Raw genomic sequence first — 21,820 nt, forward strand, 5'->3', positions numbered from 1 at the left:
TTCAATTGAATGACAAGATGACATTTTTTTTCCATTTTTACACCAAAAATAAACAAAAAAATACAGTAATAACACACCTACAGCCAACGAAGTTAAATTGAAAAGTTTGAACTGCATCCATCCAGCTAACTGTATTATAGATTCATGCAATGTAAATGTCAAGCATGTTTAATGAAAAAGGCACCTTATATGTATGTTGTGTCCTTTAATAAGATTGTTAAGAATTTTTTTTTTTTTTTCATTAATATATATCATAATTATGAGTAGAATTGCTGTTATTTCACCAATGTTTTAATATTTAATGATATTTTGCAGGTGCTACAAAAGAAATTATTATTAGTAACCCATAGATTACAAAACACAGGTAATGACAGGTAAGCATAAATCTATATTTAGTAATTAGTTATTTAACTAAAATAAAAGTTCTATATTTAAACATAAACTCTTGCACAATCACATGTAAAAGATTTCATATATATATCATGTATATTTCAAAGCTGTGCAGATATTTTGCAATGTATGATTATTTATGAATGAGGAATAATACTGGAGAATTTTATTATTATTATAGCTAGCAGTTCCATTTGTACAGTATGTACATGAGTCTATCAAATAAATGTCTTGTTACATCTGCTATTTAGGACACTTTTTAAGGTTGACATGTGTTTCAAAATGTATCTTACACATGAATATACTCTAAATGCATGTGGCATGGATATCATTTCAAAGATATGGAATTTATCACAGTAACCATTGAAATTCATAGTAACCCTGTACTCTGTATAATGATATGAATGTGTACTGCATTGGAATGTTTAATTATAATGTCCATTTTTAAGGCCTTTATGGAGTTTTGTTACTTGGAAATTATATCTGTACTCTACTAATCTGTATGTACCATTTGTCTTAAAATCATGTTAAACATATGTGTGAAACAAATTTATAGCAAAAAACAATGAAACTATGCTAATCACTTGAAAAGTTAATTTTATGCCACATTCTAATTTTTTGGGATCATAGTTAATCAAATTTTAATGACAGTTTTAATGTTCAAAGGACAAAATTTAAAATTTTTGTGAATCAGGAAAAAAATTCAAATTTAAGTGCAAATTGTGAATATTATACTTTGTTCTGGATTCGAAAAATAGAACTAAATCAATGGCAAACAGTGAAAAGAAGAAACTCTACCGTTATACAGTTATAGCTGAAGAAGGAAACAATACATGACTCTCCAAGAAAGCCTCCGAATCATGCTTTTACTTCTTCCTCAATGATCTAAAAATAGAAATTATAAAATGGAAGCATTTGATTGTCACTTTCATCTTGACCTGCTTCAGGACTTGCACACCTGTGATCTGTGGAAGAGCGTACAACAGAATACAAACCAATACAACAATGTAAAATGGGATAGCAGTGAAATAAACACAGTAGCGAGAATAAAATCATGTGACCATACAAAATGGTTTAAAAATCTACAATAGATTTAGAATCGTATTCAATTTCTCTATTGAATAAAGATTCAGGGACACAAGAATTGGAGAAAGAAAGTTGGATAGATTGGAATTCAGATCTGAAGACAATCAAAAATGAATGGGAAACAAATAAATGGGATTTTTTGTCTGAACATGTTAACAAACCTGAATTGACAAAACAGCAAGAAGTGTTTATTCCACATGGAATCGTGTGTTTTTGTGATCCAGACTTTTATCCTACTATAATTCCTGACAATCTAACATGGAAGGTAGCTATTGGAATACACCCTACAAAAGCTACATTCATAACAAAGGAGAAGTTTTCTATACTAAAGAGATTGTTTCGAAATAAGCATGTGTGTGCACTTGGTGAAATAGGACTTGACAGGCGACAACACAGTCTTACCTGGATGGAACAAGAACTTGTATTTCAGCGAATGTTGGGCTTATCACAAACATATAAATTTAAAGTGTGGAAGCCAATCATAATAAACATTCATGGTACAGAGAATGATCTTTGTAGCAAAAAGGCTTATACAGATGTACTATATATAGTAAAACTGTGGTGTAAAAAGAAACAAAAGATTCATCTTTGTAATTTCCATGGTACAGCGGATATCGTTTATCATTGGATAAACACTTTTCCAAACACATATTTCAGTTTCCTAAACAATATCAAAGATTTCACTTTTGATCAGTTGCGAGCAGTAGAGGTGGTTCCGTTAAATAGACTTTTACTGCAATCATATTATGCTGAAGGACTGAGTGAACAAAGAGTTATCTCCCTTGCCGACAATGCTGACAGGTTGTCGCATATCCGTGAAGAAGAACTTTGTGTGATTTTGGAAGAAACCTTTGAAAATGGAAAAAATTTATTTCCTTTATAAAGTAGAAATAAAGATAAAGGTTTTTTTCTAATGGTAATATTATAAATTGTACTTTATTCAACATTAAAAACACACCAAGCAAGGTCAGATCAAAACATTTATAAGTCAATTATTTCTGTAAAAGAACTATTTTTGTAGCTTTTAAAGTAAGAAATATCATTGAAATTTTATTATTTCATAATAACTAGCTTATTCTCATGGGTATTTGTTTTTCAGTGCAAGATCTAACAACTTTCTATGGTTTACAGTATATCGGTGGAATTTCCACGTTCATTTCACACCCCAAAAATGCAAATTTTCTTTGATTTTAGATGACTCATTAGGTTTTCCATATGTTCATATAGTGAATGAAAGATGAAAGAGAGCTGTTAACAAGCTAAACATATATATGTAGTTGCTTACATGTATTTTATTTGGTCTCTGGTGGATAGTTGTCTCCTTGGCATTCATACCACATCTTCTCTTATTTTTAGATAAACAAGTTCATATTATGTTGAACAGCTGATGTTTAGTTTTACAATATATTCTGAAGAACTGATTATTTGTAAAGTTAAAATGTATTGATCATGTTGATTGTAGTATTTTTCATAGGTAATTGAAAAACTAAGCTCAATGTTTTTTAAAGCTTGTCTTCTGTTGTTTTTTTTTTTTAAACAAATGTCAGTTCTAACTAGATCCTCAAGTCAGCTTTTAATATCCCCACAAAGATGTTGTACATAGTTTTCTATAAAAATAAAAAAAACTGACCTGTATGACAGACAAAAATTTGACATTAGGGGAGTTCACAAGTAATTGTATTGGATGAGACATGTGTTTCCGAAATAGAAACAAATTAATATTATAAGAAACACTCTTATCAAAGACACCAAATAAAGTGATTCTAAAATTCTAAAATTCTGCAATTTTGCCTGTTGGAAAACTTTCAGTATAAGAATTTTGTAGGAAATTCAATTATCAAAAGCAATGATTATCTCCCTTTGATTACCAAAAAAATAATTGATTAATCTTTTTTTTTTCTTGTGATTATTTGAAATCAGATATTTATTGTCTCAAAAATTGCAAAATAAGGCATTAAAGATAGAGTGAATTAGCTGAGGACAAAATCAGAAGGAAATGAAATAGTTATTGTTTTTACATCATAAATTTATAGTTGATAGAAGCTAGCATTAAGACATAGATATTGATTATATGTTGTTAGATTGCAGGAAGTTCTAAGAACTGTAAAGCTTTAGAAAACGTTCTCATGACACAGACATCAAATCAATACACAACTTTTACTTATTGACTTCACAGTATGTTGTAAAGAAAGTTTTCTAACCCAATAACAATCAAGTGTCAGTTTGATCTTTGAAATTAATGAAGCTACTTAAATAAAGGTTATTATGCCTTGTTTAAAACTTCCCTTGGAAATAAGGCTATGTAAATAGTTACTATAAGCAAATGCACCCACAATCTTGATCTTTGCATTGATTAGAAAAAAATATGAATTTCGATTTGTTAGTAACTAAATTGTGACATTTATATTTTCTTATATGAATAAAAGGATATGGGAGGTGTATATGGTAGTGAAACACTCTGCAATCATTAGCAACAAATTAAAACAAGCAACATATTGGGGTCAACATATATATATGCATGTGGCCTCTAAACAATAGTAGAAATGAATATTACAGTACAAACAGGCTAAGATTGTATCGACCTTATTTTGGTGTTTTGTTTCTACCATTTTGATTAAAACCATGCATGCACACAATATACTGAACTACTTCAAAATAGCAACAAAATATACAAAAAGAATTTTTTTTTTTTAACTATAATCTGAAGCAGGTTAATGCAAGCACATTTCTTATATGAAGGAATGGACAATTATTATACACTGAAGTTTTGAAAATGAGTTTAATGATTACTGTGTATTTAACTAAAGATTTCTCAGTAATGGCATGTCATAAAGATATTTCATAAAAAAAAGCAGTGAAAACTGTACACATTTATGAGTTGAAGAGTCAAAATTTAATTTTTTGACAATTATTTTTTATAATTGTGTTTTCATGTGAAACATGTAAAAGTATTTTTGAGTTGTGAAACATTTTGACCTCTGACTACATATATATGGATACCATTATAACTGATCTGTACAGGAACATATCTCTTTTGAGACCTATGATATCTGTATTTGTGCCTTAATTTCCCAGTTTGATAATAAACATATAAGGAATATTGCTTTGTACTTAATTATGATAGCTTTTTTGCCTTGGAGGTTCTGAATAATCGTGTGTAGCTCGAAAACAGAGGTGATAGTATGTTAATAAATGCCTTTAACCTTGTAAATGCTACTAAAAATAGAATTTCCACGAAAAAAAAGCAGCCACATGAGAGAGTCGGAACAAAAGAAAATTGTAAAACAAAAAAGACAGAAACCAACAACATAAGGGACAAAAACGAGATCAGCAATTAAAACAGATGTCTATACAATATATATGTCAAGCCCAAAATCTTGTATTCTTTTACAGTGACTTCATTGTAAGTGTTTCTCTCCACCTATTGCAGCTTGTTGAAAATTCTAGCTCAATTGCAATTTGTTTCATCAAATCAAACTGTTCAACTTAGGTCAGAAATTCTAACAAACTGATGTAGAAGAACCACCATCAAGTCATGAAAGTGCAAAGTGATTAAAATAAAGCATATACTTGCAATCCTATAAGACATGCAGTGAATTCCAATGCACATGCAGTTACTGTGAAAGGATCGCATACAATTTTTACATACCGGTGATATTTATTGAAATGAGCCAGAAACGACTATAAGGTAGTAATATTCTAGTTGCTACAAAACTGTCGAGCCCTACAAATAAAAAATAAGAAACTGCAAATATTTCTGAGATTGCAAGTGAAAATCTCTTGAAAATCAGAAGAAATGAGCTCAAATTAATTAAACAAATTTGTTTAATTAATAATAAACTGCTCAAACTAATTATAAACAAATTTATTTGATATATTAATTACAATTAAAAAAAAAAAACAAAAGAAGGACTTTTATTCTCATACTGTATAAAATGGGCTTACCATTTGTTAAATATAGAAATAAGGAGATGTGGTATCATTGCCAATGAGACAACTTTCCACCAGCGCTCAAATGAGGTGGATGTACAGTAAGCAATTAAAAGCAACCATATAGCCTTTAACAATGAGTAAAACCCTACTGTATAGTCAGCTAAGGCCGTGACATGACAAATGTGAAACAATTCAAACGGGGAAACTAACGACCTAATTTGTAATAAAATTTACCAAAAACAAATATTACAGACATGAACCAATGACACCCACTGAACTACAGGATCCTGACTTTGGACAGGCACTTAAAGAATGTGGCGGGGTTAAACATGGTTGTGAGCCCTCAACCCTCCCCTAACCTAAGACAGTGGTGTAACAGCACAACATAAGAACAAACTGTAAAAATCAGTTGCAATTGGCTTAGCTCAAAAGATCAATATGAGCCCCAAAAACAACTTACATAAAAACAAGTATATTTACCAAACGTGAAAACATAGATCTTTATCTGATCTTTTTTCATACATTATATTGAAAAGTAATTTAAATCACAATGGACAATGGAGGGATTATTATTTATTTTCCAAGTGAAGATATAGGTCTTTTCTTATTTGTTTTATTGAGATTCTTTTGTAAGTGAAATTTAAAATAAAATAATGAAGAAATTTTCAACAAATAAGATTGTTATAAGCTGTGGTTTTTTGGCAACAAATTATGCATCAATTATTAAATGCCTCAAAATTTGTTCATTTTAATGTTTGTTCTTTTCATAAACTGAAAATTGTGAAGAGATCCTATGATAATAATAGTAAATTTTAACATCACAACCATTTTAAACCCTTTTTGTGCAACATTTTTGTTAATTTTCTGTTTTTCATTTCTTGTACTTTTCCTAAGAGAAACAATAAGACAGCTTCACCAAAACTACATACAAAATTTTGTGTTTATTAAATTGCAGTTGACATGTTTCAATTATTTCGTTTTCCTTCAAGTTTCTACTTATACTATGATATTGTGCTAGACATCTTTCAAATATCTCTTAAGGTATATATCCTCTTAGGATTACTTTCTTACATGTGCAACATTAAGGAGCTGGTTTACCCAAGCATATGTCTTTTATGGGTGCATAAAAGTTAAAAACTGTGACTGTCAAATTAATTGTCCTTATTATATATATAACTCTCCATTTCAGGTAGCACCTTTTATGATATGAAGAAAAAGTAACTGTGTTAATGTACAAAAGAGAGGAAAAAAGGATAAGAACTTTACAAAGAAAGTATCCATGCAGTACAGTATTTATAAATACGAAATTATCTTTAAATTTAAACACTTGAAAAGATCTTCACACAAAAATTTATTATCACCAACAAAAATACTTATAAAAGGATTTATGACGTAGAAGAAATTTAAAGATCCACGTCACAGCTAAGGTTTAATTTTCACCTGGGGTATAGAAAGCCTATCACGAAGTTTATACAAAAGACTGAAATTCTTTATGGATGAACAAAGATTTCATGGTCACTGAATTAAAATCTTTAAACATGGTGTATGTTTTTCAACTCAGGTAAAATCTAAATATTTTTCCACGTATCTTGTTTATTTTATCATCTGTAGCTTTTGTTATTTGAAGAATAATTTGTTGTACCAAAAGGATTACAAACAAAAATAAGAAATTGGGTAATTTACTGTGGGAAATATATATATCTGTAATGGATATAGTTTTCTCTGTGGACAGGTAAATATTTAGCTTCTATATATCTTTGAATATTATTAGTAGCTTAATATTTTCACATCTTATTTGAGAAAGGTAATTTGGATGAGTTTCATACACAATCATTTATCTTTATTAGAATACATTGACAAGAAAGGAAATTGGGTGGGTGCACACAAGACAACATTCCTGCAGGAGTCGCCCCTCAAAATATAGATGGGAGCCTCAAATTCAGAAATTCAGTCTTCTCACAGGGAGAACAGATCTCCCCCCTATGTAGAGAAAATATCCCCATTACTCCCTCTGAAGACCTGGGTCTCCTGACAGGGGTAACAGATCTCACATCTTTTGACAGAAAATCTCCCTATATCTCCCTCTAAAGACCAGCTTACTGACAGGGAGAATACATCTCCTTTTTTAGAGAGAAAATCTCTGTACTTTTATTAAAAGAACTGAACAAGACATTATGGTGTTCCCCCTTTTTAAATGCCTTTTAGTTATTAATCCTTAATGATCCCTCAACATAAACAACAACAACTCTCACTTAACATGATTTTTACTTAAAAAAGGGGGAGGGGGAGGCAGAAGATACTAATAATCGTCTGAAAATTGCCTTTGACTAAAGAAAATGATAAAAAAAAATCATCCACAAAACACTTCACAGAAAACTAAATACTGAGTAACAGGAGTCCCACCAAAAACATGGACTGAACTCAGGTGCTCCTCAGGCTCCTCGGTGGTCAGAAGTTTGCTTAGTATCATAAAAAATGACATTATAGAATAGAGAATGGAAATAGGGAATGTGTCAAAGAGACAACAACCCAACCAAAGAGCAGGAAACAGCTGAAGGTCACCAATGAATCTCCAATGCAGAGAGTAAATCCCAAATTAGAAGCCGGGCTTCAACTTGCCCCTAAACAATAATGTATATACTAGTTTAGCGAAATTGACGCCACACTAAACTCTGAAACATACAAATGAACCAAAATTTTAAAAACACACAAGACTAACAAACTATATATATATCATGCTATAGAATTCACCTATTTACCTGGTTAATAAAAATGGTTTCAATTTAAAAGTAGACAGTGGAACCACACCACTTGAATCATTTCTATATGATATAAATTTGACCTTTCGAAAGCCTGTAATGTAATAAAAGCTGAATGAGACATTAGGATTTTCTCCATTGTAAATGGATTTCAGTTATTCAATATCCTTTAAACCTATCTAAGGCAGGTGTTCATATAATGATGTTCTCGTGTTCTGAACTTCCATTGACAGTTGAATGTCTTATCAATGAGACAACAAATTGACTGAGCATACTCTATATCATATACTAGCTATTATCATCTCCTAGAATTAAGAGTCAATGGACAAAATCAAACAAAGAAGGAAGGTCTTTGCCCTGTTATCTTTAATAAGAAAATATGTATTGCTATTTTTGATGATATTTAGAGTTTAGAAGCTGACAGAAATTGGATAGCTGTCAAATTAAAAGGATTAATTCGAGTTCTATGATTGAACAAATCAGTTGTATTGTCTCTACTTGGAAATTTTTCAGAATTGAAAGTGATTTGAAATATCTAGTCTCTACGATTCATTTATTGATGCTTGTATTTATGAATGTAAAGCTCTAGCAACTGACAAAAATGCATGATTGATGAGATCTTATATAATTCCAATTTTTAAACATCTTCCAAACTGTAATAGATATACTGTTAATGGTGTGTCCTTAGATAAAGGCATTCATTTTTACGTTAAAACATCACATATTGGACAGATATTACAGACGAAAAGAGAATTTATCAGACGAGACTTGACCAAAAGCCAATTCTTCTGGTCGATGAAGAACATCCATATATGCTCTTTCCGTTGATATATTTGTTATTTTCAGGTAAATTTGTAAAAATTTTTCTCATTGGATGCAATCTTGCTCTTCCTTTAAGTCAATTTGGTGAAAATTTGATCACAAAATGAAATCTTTATTTGTAAAGGCAAGACCAGCATGACAATGGGACAATAAGTTCCTTGTCCCATTACGAGTAAAGGGGACACAAATTTTTCTTGTAAGACCGATTAATTTCAATTTTTTACACACTATTCTTTTTTAATATTTCTCCAACAAAAAGTGAATTATAGTAGTAAAAGGATTAAGATTAACAGGGTTCTCAGGCAAATGATATTTTAAACACTCTATTGCTGTTCACTGGGCAGGGAACTTTTGTCCCTTCAGGAAACAGTAAACTGTTCAATAATTATAAATGGTAGAATAAATGTTGGCTTCAGCAAACTGTCTTTATAGACTCAATATTGTTTAAAACTCCCAGCAACTATCCATATGAAGAACAGCAATCAAAGCACTGTTCTGTGATGTTTGGTTACCTCCTTATATTCCATGGGATTTTTGATATTCTATGGGATTTTTGATATTCTATGGGATTTTTGATATTCCATGGGATTTTTGATATTCTATGGGATTTTTGATATTCCATGGGATTTTTGTCTGATATCTAGGACATGTCTTCATTACTCTTCCAATTTGTCAAGATTTTGTTATTATTTCCCATTAAAGGCAGAGAAGAATGGGTATTTGCTATTGAAATTGATTTTCTAATCAAAATTGGCTAGGAGCAAGATCTGTCACAGATAGCGATCAATTATTTGTCAGAAATTATGACTGCGACATAATAATTAACATTTGAAAAGGTGCATTTTTAGATATCTGCAACCATAGACATGCAAGAAAAGCTTGAGGAGTTTATATTTATAATCAATATCATGCTGGTGATGGAGATAATTAAAGTATATAAAAAGGAATATATGTAGGAAGATTAATAGATATAATGGAGTCAGGAGAGCCTTGACATTCTACGAACATCCAAAGACCAAAAGTTGAAAAGACAACTGTACTTTACTTGTCACACCTACTGGTACTATCTGAATAAATCCAGGATACCACAAAAAATTATTTTATTTCATTTTATATAAACAGAAAGTGTTTAAACAAAATTAAAAAGGAATATGTTAAGGAAGATTAATAAATTTAATGGAATCATTAACATTTATTTGATTTCATTTTTCATACAGAAAATGTTTATACAAAATTTTAGTTTTCTATTGAAACAAGGTGCCTTAAAGGTGGCCAAGTGGTCTAAGTATTTGAACTTCTGTATTACTTTCCTGTCAACACTGTGGTTGTCAGTTTGAATCTCACATGTGCAGCTGTGCTCGGCTCCAATCTTAATTGACTGGGATTGTCAGTTTTCCTACCAAAGGTCTGGGTTCTCTACGGGCACCCTTGCCTCTTTCCCCTACAAAAACTGACCGCCAGGAAATAGCACAATAGTGATGAAAGTGGCGTTAAACACTAATCAATCAATTCTTAAGAAATGGAAAAGACGCAGTTAACATCATGATGCAATCTAATGTTAAAGTTTAGCATCTGAAGAAAAATGCTTGATTTAACACACAAAAAAATGTATTTTACTGATAAATGGACTAATAGTTTTTTTGTTAATCAACATTACAATTTAACAATGAAAGCAGATATCACAGGCAACTCAAAGGGTTCCTAAGAACCCTTTAAGAATTTTTTATGTTGTTAGGTAGCTGTCTCCACTGATTTACAACACATCTTCTTTTACTTATACTTATTATCTGGTCATCTAAATAACAACCACCTGTAAAGAAAACATTTTATAATTTGATGATTAAATAAAATATTTACAAACATATTTTAACTGCCTTAAGCATAGACAAACAATGTGTTATTTTGATACTGAAGGTTTTAAAACATTGATTGTTTTCTTTTGTAGGTAGACATAATGGATTAATAGCAAGGAATTGTTCGAAACCAGTTTAAAATTTGTGCAGTTTGGAATTGAAAAGAGAAATTCTGGTAATTTTAAATTATTACATTGTTAAATAATTAGTGCGTATGACAAAAATGATTGAAAGAGTTACGGTAATTAACAAGTTATAATTTATATATATTTTTTACACAGAAAAATTTATGACCAACTTAGCTGACAAAGAGAAGCGAAAGGAACCAATTCATTAGTCGAAAAAAAATGATGATGCCAATTGGCAAAAAATTCGTAAGGGTTCCTCGGAACCCAGTGTCTCGCCTACTTTTGCTGTTAATCGCAGGCTCAACAAAAATGAGGAAATAGAATAATAAAAATATTCCTCTCTATACTATCTTTTGATTGTAAGTAGCTTCTGTCCAAGTTTGGTAAAAATCCAGGATAGTTTATGAATCTAATAAATGTTTTAAAAACTTAAACTGCAGACTGTATGTAATGTTAACTGGAAGAAAACTAAGTCCATTTATAAGTAAAATACGGAAAAAATGGAACAAACTTTTAACAAAATTTCCTTCTAGATACTAGCTTTTAATCATAAACAAGCTTCTGTCCAACATGTTGTCCAAGTTTGGTACGATTCCAAGATAGTTTAAGAAAGTTATTAAAATTTCAAAAACTTTAACCACAGAGTGAATGTAATGTTAACTGGCAGAAAAAGTAAGTCCATTTATAAGTAAAATACGGAAAAAATGGAATTTTTTTTTTTCAAAATTTACTTCTGGATATTATCTTATGATCATAAACAAGCTTCTTTCTAAGTTTGGTAGAAATCCAGGATAGTTTAAGAAAGTTATTAAAATTTCAAAAACTTTAACCACAGAGTGAATATTTGTGGATGCCACCGCCACCGCCGACGACGGCGGAATGTAGGATCGCTATGTCTCGCTTTATTCGACAAAAATGAAAAATGATCAAGACAAACAACAGTATATGGTATACAAAACACAACATAGAAAAACAAATACTGAGCAACACGAAATCCACCAAAAACTGGAGGCAATATACTTACAAAATGTACTATATAACCTGTAGAAAGTAAATCTTTCACTGACCAATCTGGGTAGTCAGAACAAAATCCTTAGGCTGAATTAGATCAGTCAATACAGATTTTACTACACGTTAAACAATCAGTATATGAAGAAAAGCTGTCATATCCTGTGATGTTAGGTTTTTTTTATTTTGGGTTGTTTTTTTTGGGGGGGGGGGATTGGTGTTAATGGCAGATCTCTTTGTTAAATTTATTTACAATTTTTTGTGTAATGTGGTTCAATTTAGAATTTGACATATTTTAAGACATCTGTCTAAATTTTTGAAGATTAGGTTGACCTCTGGATGTTGGTTACCAACAAACAAACACACAAACACAGAAACCTCATTTTTCCCCTTATTTTTTCATAAAATATACAAAACATTTTTTTTTCAACCATCATTCTTTACTTTTGAAATTTATTAATCTAAAAATCAAGCACAAAAACCTATCTTTATTTTTACTTAAGTTTAATGTGTTATACATTTTCTATTGAAATATGTCATTTATGACAGTGTTGTTATTTTGAATTCGTCAGTGAACAGGGTAAAATTCCCAAATATGTTTATGAGGTTGGATATGGCATTTAAATTTGATAATAATGTTATTGCCTTTATAATGCAAGTTCCTTAATTGAAAATTTCCTTCTCTTTTGAAAGTGATTTTAATGAAATTTAACGTAACTGACAGATCGATGGAGGATTTAATTCTTACAAATTCTCACTTTATTGGTTTTGAGCCGTATCAACTCACTTTCAATTTATTTGGTGAAATTTTGTTTCTGACGTTTATTCCCATCTTGTAGAAGTGAGTTTATTGAATAAATTTATCCTTCCAAGTTGTCAAATTGATTACAGCATAGCTTAAAGTACGATGTTTACATGTTACTGAAATGAAAAATAACAACTGAATTAGATAAAGGAATGAAACATGACAAAGTAATGCATTTCCAAACATTAGAAATAATTGATAAGAACACATGTAACAGATTCCAAATAGATTCGGACACGTGCAGTTTCTGATACAGACTGAGCAAACAAAACGTGTTTCTGGCAGTCATGAATAATGACAACCTATTTGGCTGATAAAATAGCGAAAAAGTTGCACACAACTTTAGACTGTCTAAGCAATCAAAATGTGTTTCTGGCAGTAATGAATAATGTCAACCCATTTGACTGATAAAACAGCAAAAAAGTTGCACACCACTTTAAATTCATATTAAGGATTTAAAGAAAAAAGAGCAAAATATGTTTACCTCTGTGTTCACAGGTTCATGGGTTAATCTATTTTTAAGCAAATTTAAGATAAGTAAGAAACATTGAATATATGTTTAATTTCATCAGACAACAAGCCCATGCTATACTCAAGAAGATAACAAATTTTTTATTGCTGTTTTTCATCTTGATTGTAATTGGATCGATTGATTGATTGGTGTTTAACGCCACTTTCAACACTATTATGCTATTTCATGGCAGTCAGTTTTTATTGGTGGAGGAAGCTGGAGTACCCGGAAAAAATCACAGACCTTCGGTAGGAAAACTGACAGTCCTAGTCAATTAAGATTGAAGTCGAGTGCACCTGCCACGTGCGAGTTTCAAATTAACAACCTAAGTGTTGACAGGCTAGTGATACAGTAGTTCGACTACTTAGACCACTCGGCCACCGAGGCCCCGATTGTAATAGGAAGGCCTACTAACCAGTGACAGACCTTGGTCATCAACTTCAGTAATGTTAAGAGTTATAAGATATAGAGGAATTTGGTGAGGTCTTCTTATAAATACTGTCATTTGTTGAAAAACAACTAGTGCAATCATTGTGCATCATCAAAATATATGCAGGGAGATTTAACTGGAAGAAATATTGTAATGTAAATGGACATGTAAAAGCTAAAGTTCTGCAGATTAACAGTGGTATGTTTATGTATATAAAAGAAATGTTTAATGAAAAGTAGTTGACTAACAAACCAGATTTTTAACAGGAAGGCTTCTATAAATTATTTCAGCCTAATTAACAGGAGTATTCTTTTATGCAGTTGGCATAGTCATAGAAATTTCTTTTATGATATAACATTGTAATTTCTTAGTTTTTGAGAATTTTTTTCTTTTTCTATAGGTATTTTCTATAAATAGCATTATTGAATATCTGATTAAGCAGAGCCTGAGATAGTGTAGTTTATTGATTCTGTGATTACTTCTTGTCATATAAACCACTCGTCCAAACTATCAAAGACCTATTATATATTCTAATTTGCACCGTTTAATATCGGTAGAACTATTAAAGTTCAGTTTTAGCTATTTGCAGTTCAGCATCCTGATTTTGTATACAATAATAAAATAAGTCAACCTGACCTTAATATTGTATAAATTTGACATTAAGATGAAATATTTCAACAAATAAACTACTTTGAAGTCATTTGGAATGGCAAATGGCAAAAATAATCAGAAAATATTACCCTAGACCTTTAAAAATGTAGAATTACATAAAGTTTTAGAAATTCTAAAACAAAAACACAATTGCGGCAGTTTTATACTTAAAAACTGCGTAGAATGATAAGAGCTCTTTAGTTATTGAAATGTCAGTCCGAGATTGTGCTTTATTTCCCAATATCATCGTAATTTCAATTTGTCAAAGATGCTAGATGATTGGTTGATTGGGCATTGATTTTTGATTGTACGCAATAAGGAATGTATGTTATTACAAGCTTATATGGTAAATTTTTCAGGTGGCCCTGATTCCTATCGACTTTAATTAGGTGTTATAGGTGCAAGAAAGAATATGGATTTATCATAGCTCGGGTATGTACATGTGTATAGCTATTGATTATTGTTTTTCTTTTCAGATATTGGTTATTATATGATTGCATGCACGAGCATTAATTTTTTTTCCAATATCAGGATATAGTTTTATTTTCAATGCCAGTTGAATGGAATACTCTTGGTACCATACTAATGCCATGGTTTTTTTTTTTTTTTATTAATTTTAAATGAGCGACAAGATGAATCTTATAAAAATCAAAACTTCCATGATATTCTGCCACACAATTTGATAGTATTGTCATTTTCGCCTTAAAATCTGGAGAAAATTTTTGTTGTATCCCTTTCTAACATTGAATCCAGCATTATCCTATATTTCAATCGCAACCCAACCTTTTCGTTCTATCGTAAAAAAATCTTTAAATTCATACCCATTCCAGAAATAATATCAATTCTATGTGATAACTGGTATCTGTATCTAAACAAGATTAAAATAAAGAGACGAGGTATGATTGCCAATGAGACAACTATCCACCAAAGTTCAAATAAAGTGGGGATGTAAGCAATTTTTAACGATATTTTTATGCCCTGCCCTGTATAGAAAGGGGCATTATGTTATTTGGTTTTCCTCCTTTTGTCTGTCCATTAGTCCTATACTGTGGATTCATTGATACTTGTAGGATACCGATTTTTATGGATTTGATGGGTAAAGGTCAACCATGGATTTAAAGGTTCAACAAAATATCAGTTTTTGTTTTTGTATAGGCTTGTATGCAGAATTAAACAAATAGACAATTTATCCTCAATCCACGAAAAAAGGGTACTGTAAATTCAGAAAAAAAGTGATTCCAATTATTATGTAGAAAGAAATGGCTAAAAAGGTAGTTTACTGTAAAGTTGTGGTCAAATAAGCTTGAAACTTAGTACACATTGTCATTGGACCTGCCCCTCTAAGTCATGGTCAATTTGGAATTTGAAACCAATTAAACATTCTGGCTTTTTTTTTTTTAGTAAACAAGCCTAAAAAATAAACATTATTTTAAAGGAGAAAAATTTAGTAAAATTTTAAAACCTTGGTAAATATGCAATGGTAACATAATAGTCTTTAATTCTTAGAATGAGAATTTGGATCAATGAAGTGTATTGACTTTGACAACAAGTTTTTACAAATCGAAAATATGGATATCCGACTTAATGGAAACAATAGTTATAAATTGTTAGTATTGATCCTGTGTTAACTTAACTAACGTGACCATCACTTTGGGAATAGATAAACAAAAAAAAACTGTATCGTGTTGACTGTTTCATATCAGATGCCGTTCTATAGGGAAATTTACAATTTACTGGTATTTTACGGGAATATTGTGCCAGTTTCAGTATAATTGTTCGTGTATTGATAACTTAGGTCTCATTTTACTGTAAATTCAGAAAAATTGCAACAGAAAACGTATTGCAATATTAAAACTCTTATTTTAAATTCTGAAAGCATTATTCGTATACAACATATAAACAAATTGCAATTTTTTGTCAATTTTTCAAAAATCACTGTACCTAAATGCACTCAAAATTTTGTTATTTTTGTTTGCTATTTATAGTTACTGTGCTCATCTCCATTGCTGTTCTATTGGAAAATTTACAATATACAAATATTGTGAGGATAAATTTTACCAGTTTTGTGCGGTTCAAATTTAAACCGTTTATGTGGATCAGCAAAATAAAAAGAATGAACATATCTGGGGTCTATTGTTCAACTTGTTGTTAGTTGTAACGAGTCATTATTTTGTTTTTTCAAGTCTTTCTGTTTAACAATTCTACAGTCTATCTTGTTTTTGGTTGCCCACTTGGTATCTTGTCATTCTTTTGAAACTGAGATATTTTGATGACATAACACATCCCTGAAATGTTTTTGAATTGTAATATTAACTTCAGTTTAATATGAGTTTATCCATGTTTGTTTGTAAGAGATCTAGACAACAAAGAACTCCGTTTTTGTTTTCCAATAAAAATATATTTTGTTTCAGAATATTGATGTCTGCCTAATGCGAGTCTGATCTGTTTTCTTTGTAAGTTACATTGATTCTGACAACAACGGAACATTTTAATCCACTTTGTGTTTGTGTGACGGACATCTCAATACTCTGGGAATTCTAATGAAAGAATAGAATTTCCATACAAAAGCTTGTGTAAACTGTGCAAATGAATATCAAAATAAGAAGATGTGGTATGATTGACAACTCTCCACCAGAGAGTTGTTGACGTAGAAGTTAACAACTATAGATCACCGTACGGCCTTCAACAATGAGCAAAACCCATATGTCAGTTTGTTCCATTGATACGGTGTGTGATCACTTTTGTTCTCCTTAAAGAATTAGGTTTTTGTTGTTGTATAATCCCATTGCTGGGAAATGCAAGCTTATGTCATTCCTTTGAAAATTTTACGGACACCATCAAGAGTTGGTTGACTGTTACGTAATATCTGTATCACACATGACAAAGGATATGTTCCAATTGTTGTAACCACAATCCTGTCCTCTTTTCCTCAGATGTGACCTACTGAATAAGACTTAATACCAGATTTGTTCTTACATAAGTAGCATGACAGATGCCACATGTGAAGCAGGATCTACTTACCCTTCTGGAGCACCTCAGATCACCCCAGTTTTTTGTTGGGGTTCATGTTGCTCAGTCTTTAGTTTTCTATGTTGTGTATACTGTTGTTTGTCTTTTGGTCCTTTCCTTTTTTTGCCATGGTGTTCCCAGTTTATTTTCAACTTATTTAACACTACTTTGTTCCCCTTGTTTCCTCTGCTACATTCTGCAATTTTAATACTGGCTGCAACGATATAGCCAAGTCAATATCCTACACTCTCTGGGAATTCTGATGATAGAATATAATTTCCATCCCAAAGCTTGTGTAAACAGTGCAATTGAATACGTCAGTGTGTTCGGTTGATATGGTTTGAGTTGACTTTTGTTCTTGTAAAAGGATTAGGTTCTTTTTGTTGTTGTGTAATCCTATTGCAGGGAATTACAAGCTTAAATGCTTACAAATACTAATTTGTTCCCCTTGATTCTTCTACTAAATTCTGCAATAATATAAACGGTACCAATTTTACTGCACCAGATGCGCATTTCGACAATTAATGTCTCTTCAGTGATGGTCCATGCCAAAATATTTTAAAATCCTAATCCTAATAAAAATGTTGAAGAGCTGATCAACCAAAAGAACCTAAAGTATAGCCAAAATCGGACAAGGAATGCATTTTTCAAACTGGCTGCAATATGCTATGGCTAATTGTGTTGGCTAATCACGTTAAGCACCAACAATCAATAAATCAGTATAAACAAATGCTAACATATGCTCATTGTTGAAGGCGATATGGTTGCCTATAGTTGCTTACATCTACTTCATTTGAACTTCGATGGATATATAATAAGTTGTCTCATTGGCAATTATACCTCATCTCCTTATTATTATATATATATAATCAAAAAATGATTATATTTAAAATCTGTTAAAAAAAAACAACCAATGAATACTTTATAGTAACTTCACAGCAGTATACTGTAGACATTTTGAAGACAGTCCATTATTAAATATTTTTAAAAGTTCATTTCTTTATGTATTTCATTTATTTATATATATATCTTTACATTAGAACTTTTTCCTTTGTTTTATTTTTGATTTGTGGATCAGCTGAATTCACTTACTACTTAAGTCATAATATTATTATTCTTGCAACCCATCTCTTCAATTTTAATAGTTTTTTGTTGTAGTGTTTTTGTATTGTATGCTTTTTTTATGTCGTTGTCAGCTATATTGCGATAGACTTAATTGTTGTACAGAAGAAGGAAATTCCCCATACTTACTAAATATGTCATAGTCTATAGGCATTTTTCAAAAATAACCATCGTCACCAAAGCCCAGTAACGTCAGTTCCAAAAGTATGGGAATTCAAATATTTACAACTTTATTTTAGCTCATATTTAAGGGTTGCTGTCACTTTGAAGTATGTACTCCTCGTCTCTTTGTATGCACAAGGGTTGAATTCAAACCAAAAAAGCCTAAAAAATATATGTCAAATCCGCCTATGGTGACCTTTACCTAAGGGGTTTAGTATATTGTTTAGAATGCATTGTACATGAGTATCATGAAAAAATTGAAACGCAAAATGTTTCAATCTAATCATTTTGTTGGTGAATTGCCAGTTGTTTTGTAGATGTTTAAATTCAGATTGACAATAAACAATTTTGATTGAAGAGATACGATTGGTCAATATTCTTTTATCTGTTTGTTCGTTGACACATTTTACAAATTGCTGATACTTTTGCCAATCCAGCTGTTTATTAACCTTGGCAGTCTGTCATTAAGAGTTTGTTTATAAAATCTAATTATGTTCAGTTATTAATCAATATTAATTTGTATGAATGAATCTTTTGATGTTATTTTAATTGCTTTTATCTCTTTCTTTGTTACTCATTCTATCTGTATTTATATATGGACAAGCAGTAATTGTAAACTATTATCGGACGTCGGTGCAACTTGCGTCATGGTTGCTAAGAGGCTCCGAGATAAATGTTTTTGATTTGATAATGATTTTTCCCGTGGAGAGATCCTGCGAAAAATCAAACATTTGATGGATTTTGGCCTATAAATATTTCACTGAAAAGGAGATGTTAATGTACCAGAAATATACATTACATTACCTTTTTAAGTACATGTTAGTAGTCTATGATAATTCTAAAGTAGCAAATTCATCTAAGAATAAACCTCTGGTACTAAACACTTTCAAAAATATGGCTTATATTGACTCTAAAATACTAATAATTCAGATGCAGAAGAGTAATCCCTTGAAAAAAAAAATAAATACAGATTGCTAGAAACAAATTGGACTAGAGACAGAGAAAGAAATTTCAATTTATTTTAGTGTATAATCAAAGCACTGACATCCTGCTAACAAGGATGACCAATTGAATGAATCAGAATCCAATCTTCCAGAAAACTGCTAGATGTAGCTTGTGACTTCTATGAAGAAAATCCTTTCCGATTCCATGATTCAATCAGAAACTAGATTGGCTGTAAGAACCCCCTAGTCGGAAGTCCCCTTTTAAAAAAATTACTGACTATGCTTCTTCGTCATCCTTAATTTGTGGACAGTTTACAAAACCACATCATGTAGAATGTTTATAGAAATCAGTATATGGTTAATTATGTATTTTCTTTAATTTGTAATTATTGTATTTACTAGTGGTCAATAAATATGGATAATGTCTGACCTTTGACAAAGGAAGACATAATCATTTTGTAATGTAGTGCTTCTATTTCTTCTTCTAGATCTTTTAAATTGTTTTCATACAAACTTGTCTATGCAAACACTTTATTATCTTTTGACATTAACTTTCCAGATTTTGAAGATCACAGTGTATAACCATAAGATCAACATGGTGTGTAACATATTCTTATGACCTTCATGTTACCTTTACCTTTGACATCAAGGTCAAAATGATTTTTTTGGCACATCTGCTTGTCAAGGTCATAGTTTTTGTTAATCTTATTCATAGGTTTGATATTTGGTGCTTTGGTGCATAACTGCAAGCCGATGTGCTGCTTACCATTTAAGATGGCCTTTAGTTCGCAAGGTCAAAAACTGATTTGTAGCAAACTTTTCGGAGCAGATCCAAAATCATATATTTTCTTTGTTTTTATCACCATGACTCTCTGAAAAAATGGTTTACTCCCTATCCCTAAACCTCATATACCCTTCTTTACCCTGAAAACACCTTAAAAGTGCACAATTGCTGTTGTTATATCTTTCAGTTTTATTAAAGCGCTTAACATTTTATCAGTGGAACTTAGAAAAAATCATTTTGTTTTAATATTCAAAAACTGTTAAAAGCATTGTTTTCAAAACAATTAACAAGCAAATCAAAATTGACAAACTTACAGTTTGTTCCTTTTTGTGGAAAAGATGCAGTTGCAATGTACTTCACATTCTTGGTTTTATGACAAGAAATAACATATATGTATGATTGATTTCACAAATAGCTGGAGTCTTTTACTACCATTTCATCACCTAGGTAATATGAAATTGTCTGCTGTCTAGATTGATTTGGCAAATAAACATGTATAAAACTTGTAAATTTGGTGAGCTCAGGTATGAAATCAAATTTGAATTGTTTAAGGAAGTTGATTTGACTAGACAATGCTTTGAAATTTATAATGAAGGAGGATCTGCATGGGGTTTACAGAATAGAATAATTGGAAAAAGAAATAAAGAAGACAAAATAATAGGAAGAAAAAATAAAGAATAGAGAAAAATGGCTTGATAATAAAAGAATATAGAAATAAAGATGCTCTATCCACTGACAAAACATGTAATATAATGTTCAGCCAGAATAAAGATGCTCTATCCTCTGACAAACATGTAATATAATGTTCAGCCAGAATAAAGAGTCTGTTGATTATATCATCAAAAATGGTTTACAAGATACTAGTTTTAAAAATAGCATTAAAAGGGTTCATAAAGATAAAAAATAAATATTTTCTCTTTAATATGATTTCTGCATACTTTTGATAAAGTATCATGAGTATGTTAAATCATAAAAAAGCTGTTTAAAAAAACTTTGGACACCAAAACATATATCGAGGTTGATCTAGTTTTGTGTTGAGTTTTAGTCCTGAGAACTTGCTAGACCCTCATTAGTCCTCCATGTCAATTTTGTTTTTATGCCCCACCTACGATAGTAGAGGGGCATTATTTTTTTTCGGTCTGTGCGTCCATTCCTTTGATAGTCTGTTCGTTCGTCCGTCCCGTCCATCCGTCTGTCCCACTTCAGGTTAAAGTTATTGGTCAAGGTAGTTTTTGATGAAGTTAAAGTCCAATCAACTTGTAACTTAGTACACATCTTCCCTATGATATGATCTTTCTAATTTTAATGCCAATTTAGAGTTTTGACCCTAAATTTTCACCACTGAATATAGAAAATGATAGTGTGAGTGGGGCATCTGTGTACTATGGACACATTCTTGTTCTTCGATGGTCTTGATGATGTT

General features: G+C 30.9%; 1 protein-coding gene across 4 annotated transcripts in view; it reads left to right on the top strand.

Annotated features, from left to right (window-relative positions):
- Window positions 1–324: 324 nt before the first annotated feature.
- Window positions 325–21,820, top strand: part of LOC127726604 (synaptotagmin-1-like) — a 75,098-nt gene continuing 53,602 nt past the window's right edge. For 2 of the 4 annotated variants that reach the window (XM_052234021.1, XM_052234022.1), the window contains exons 1-3: window positions 6,833–6,970; window positions 10,936–11,018; window positions 14,736–14,808. The gene's annotated coding sequence lies outside the window, so the exon portion shown is untranslated. Of the gene's footprint in view, window positions 375–6,598; window positions 6,683–6,832; window positions 6,971–6,994; window positions 7,142–10,935; window positions 11,019–14,735; window positions 14,809–21,820 lie in introns of those variants that run through there. The other 2 variants (XM_052234024.1, XM_052234023.1) reach the window with 2 other exon arrangements.

Source organism: Mytilus californianus, unplaced genomic scaffold (assembly GCF_021869535.1).
Source record: "Mytilus californianus isolate M0D057914Y unplaced genomic scaffold, xbMytCali1.0.p SCAF_18, whole genome shotgun sequence".
Classification (NCBI taxonomy): domain Eukaryota; kingdom Metazoa; phylum Mollusca; class Bivalvia; order Mytilida; family Mytilidae; genus Mytilus; species Mytilus californianus.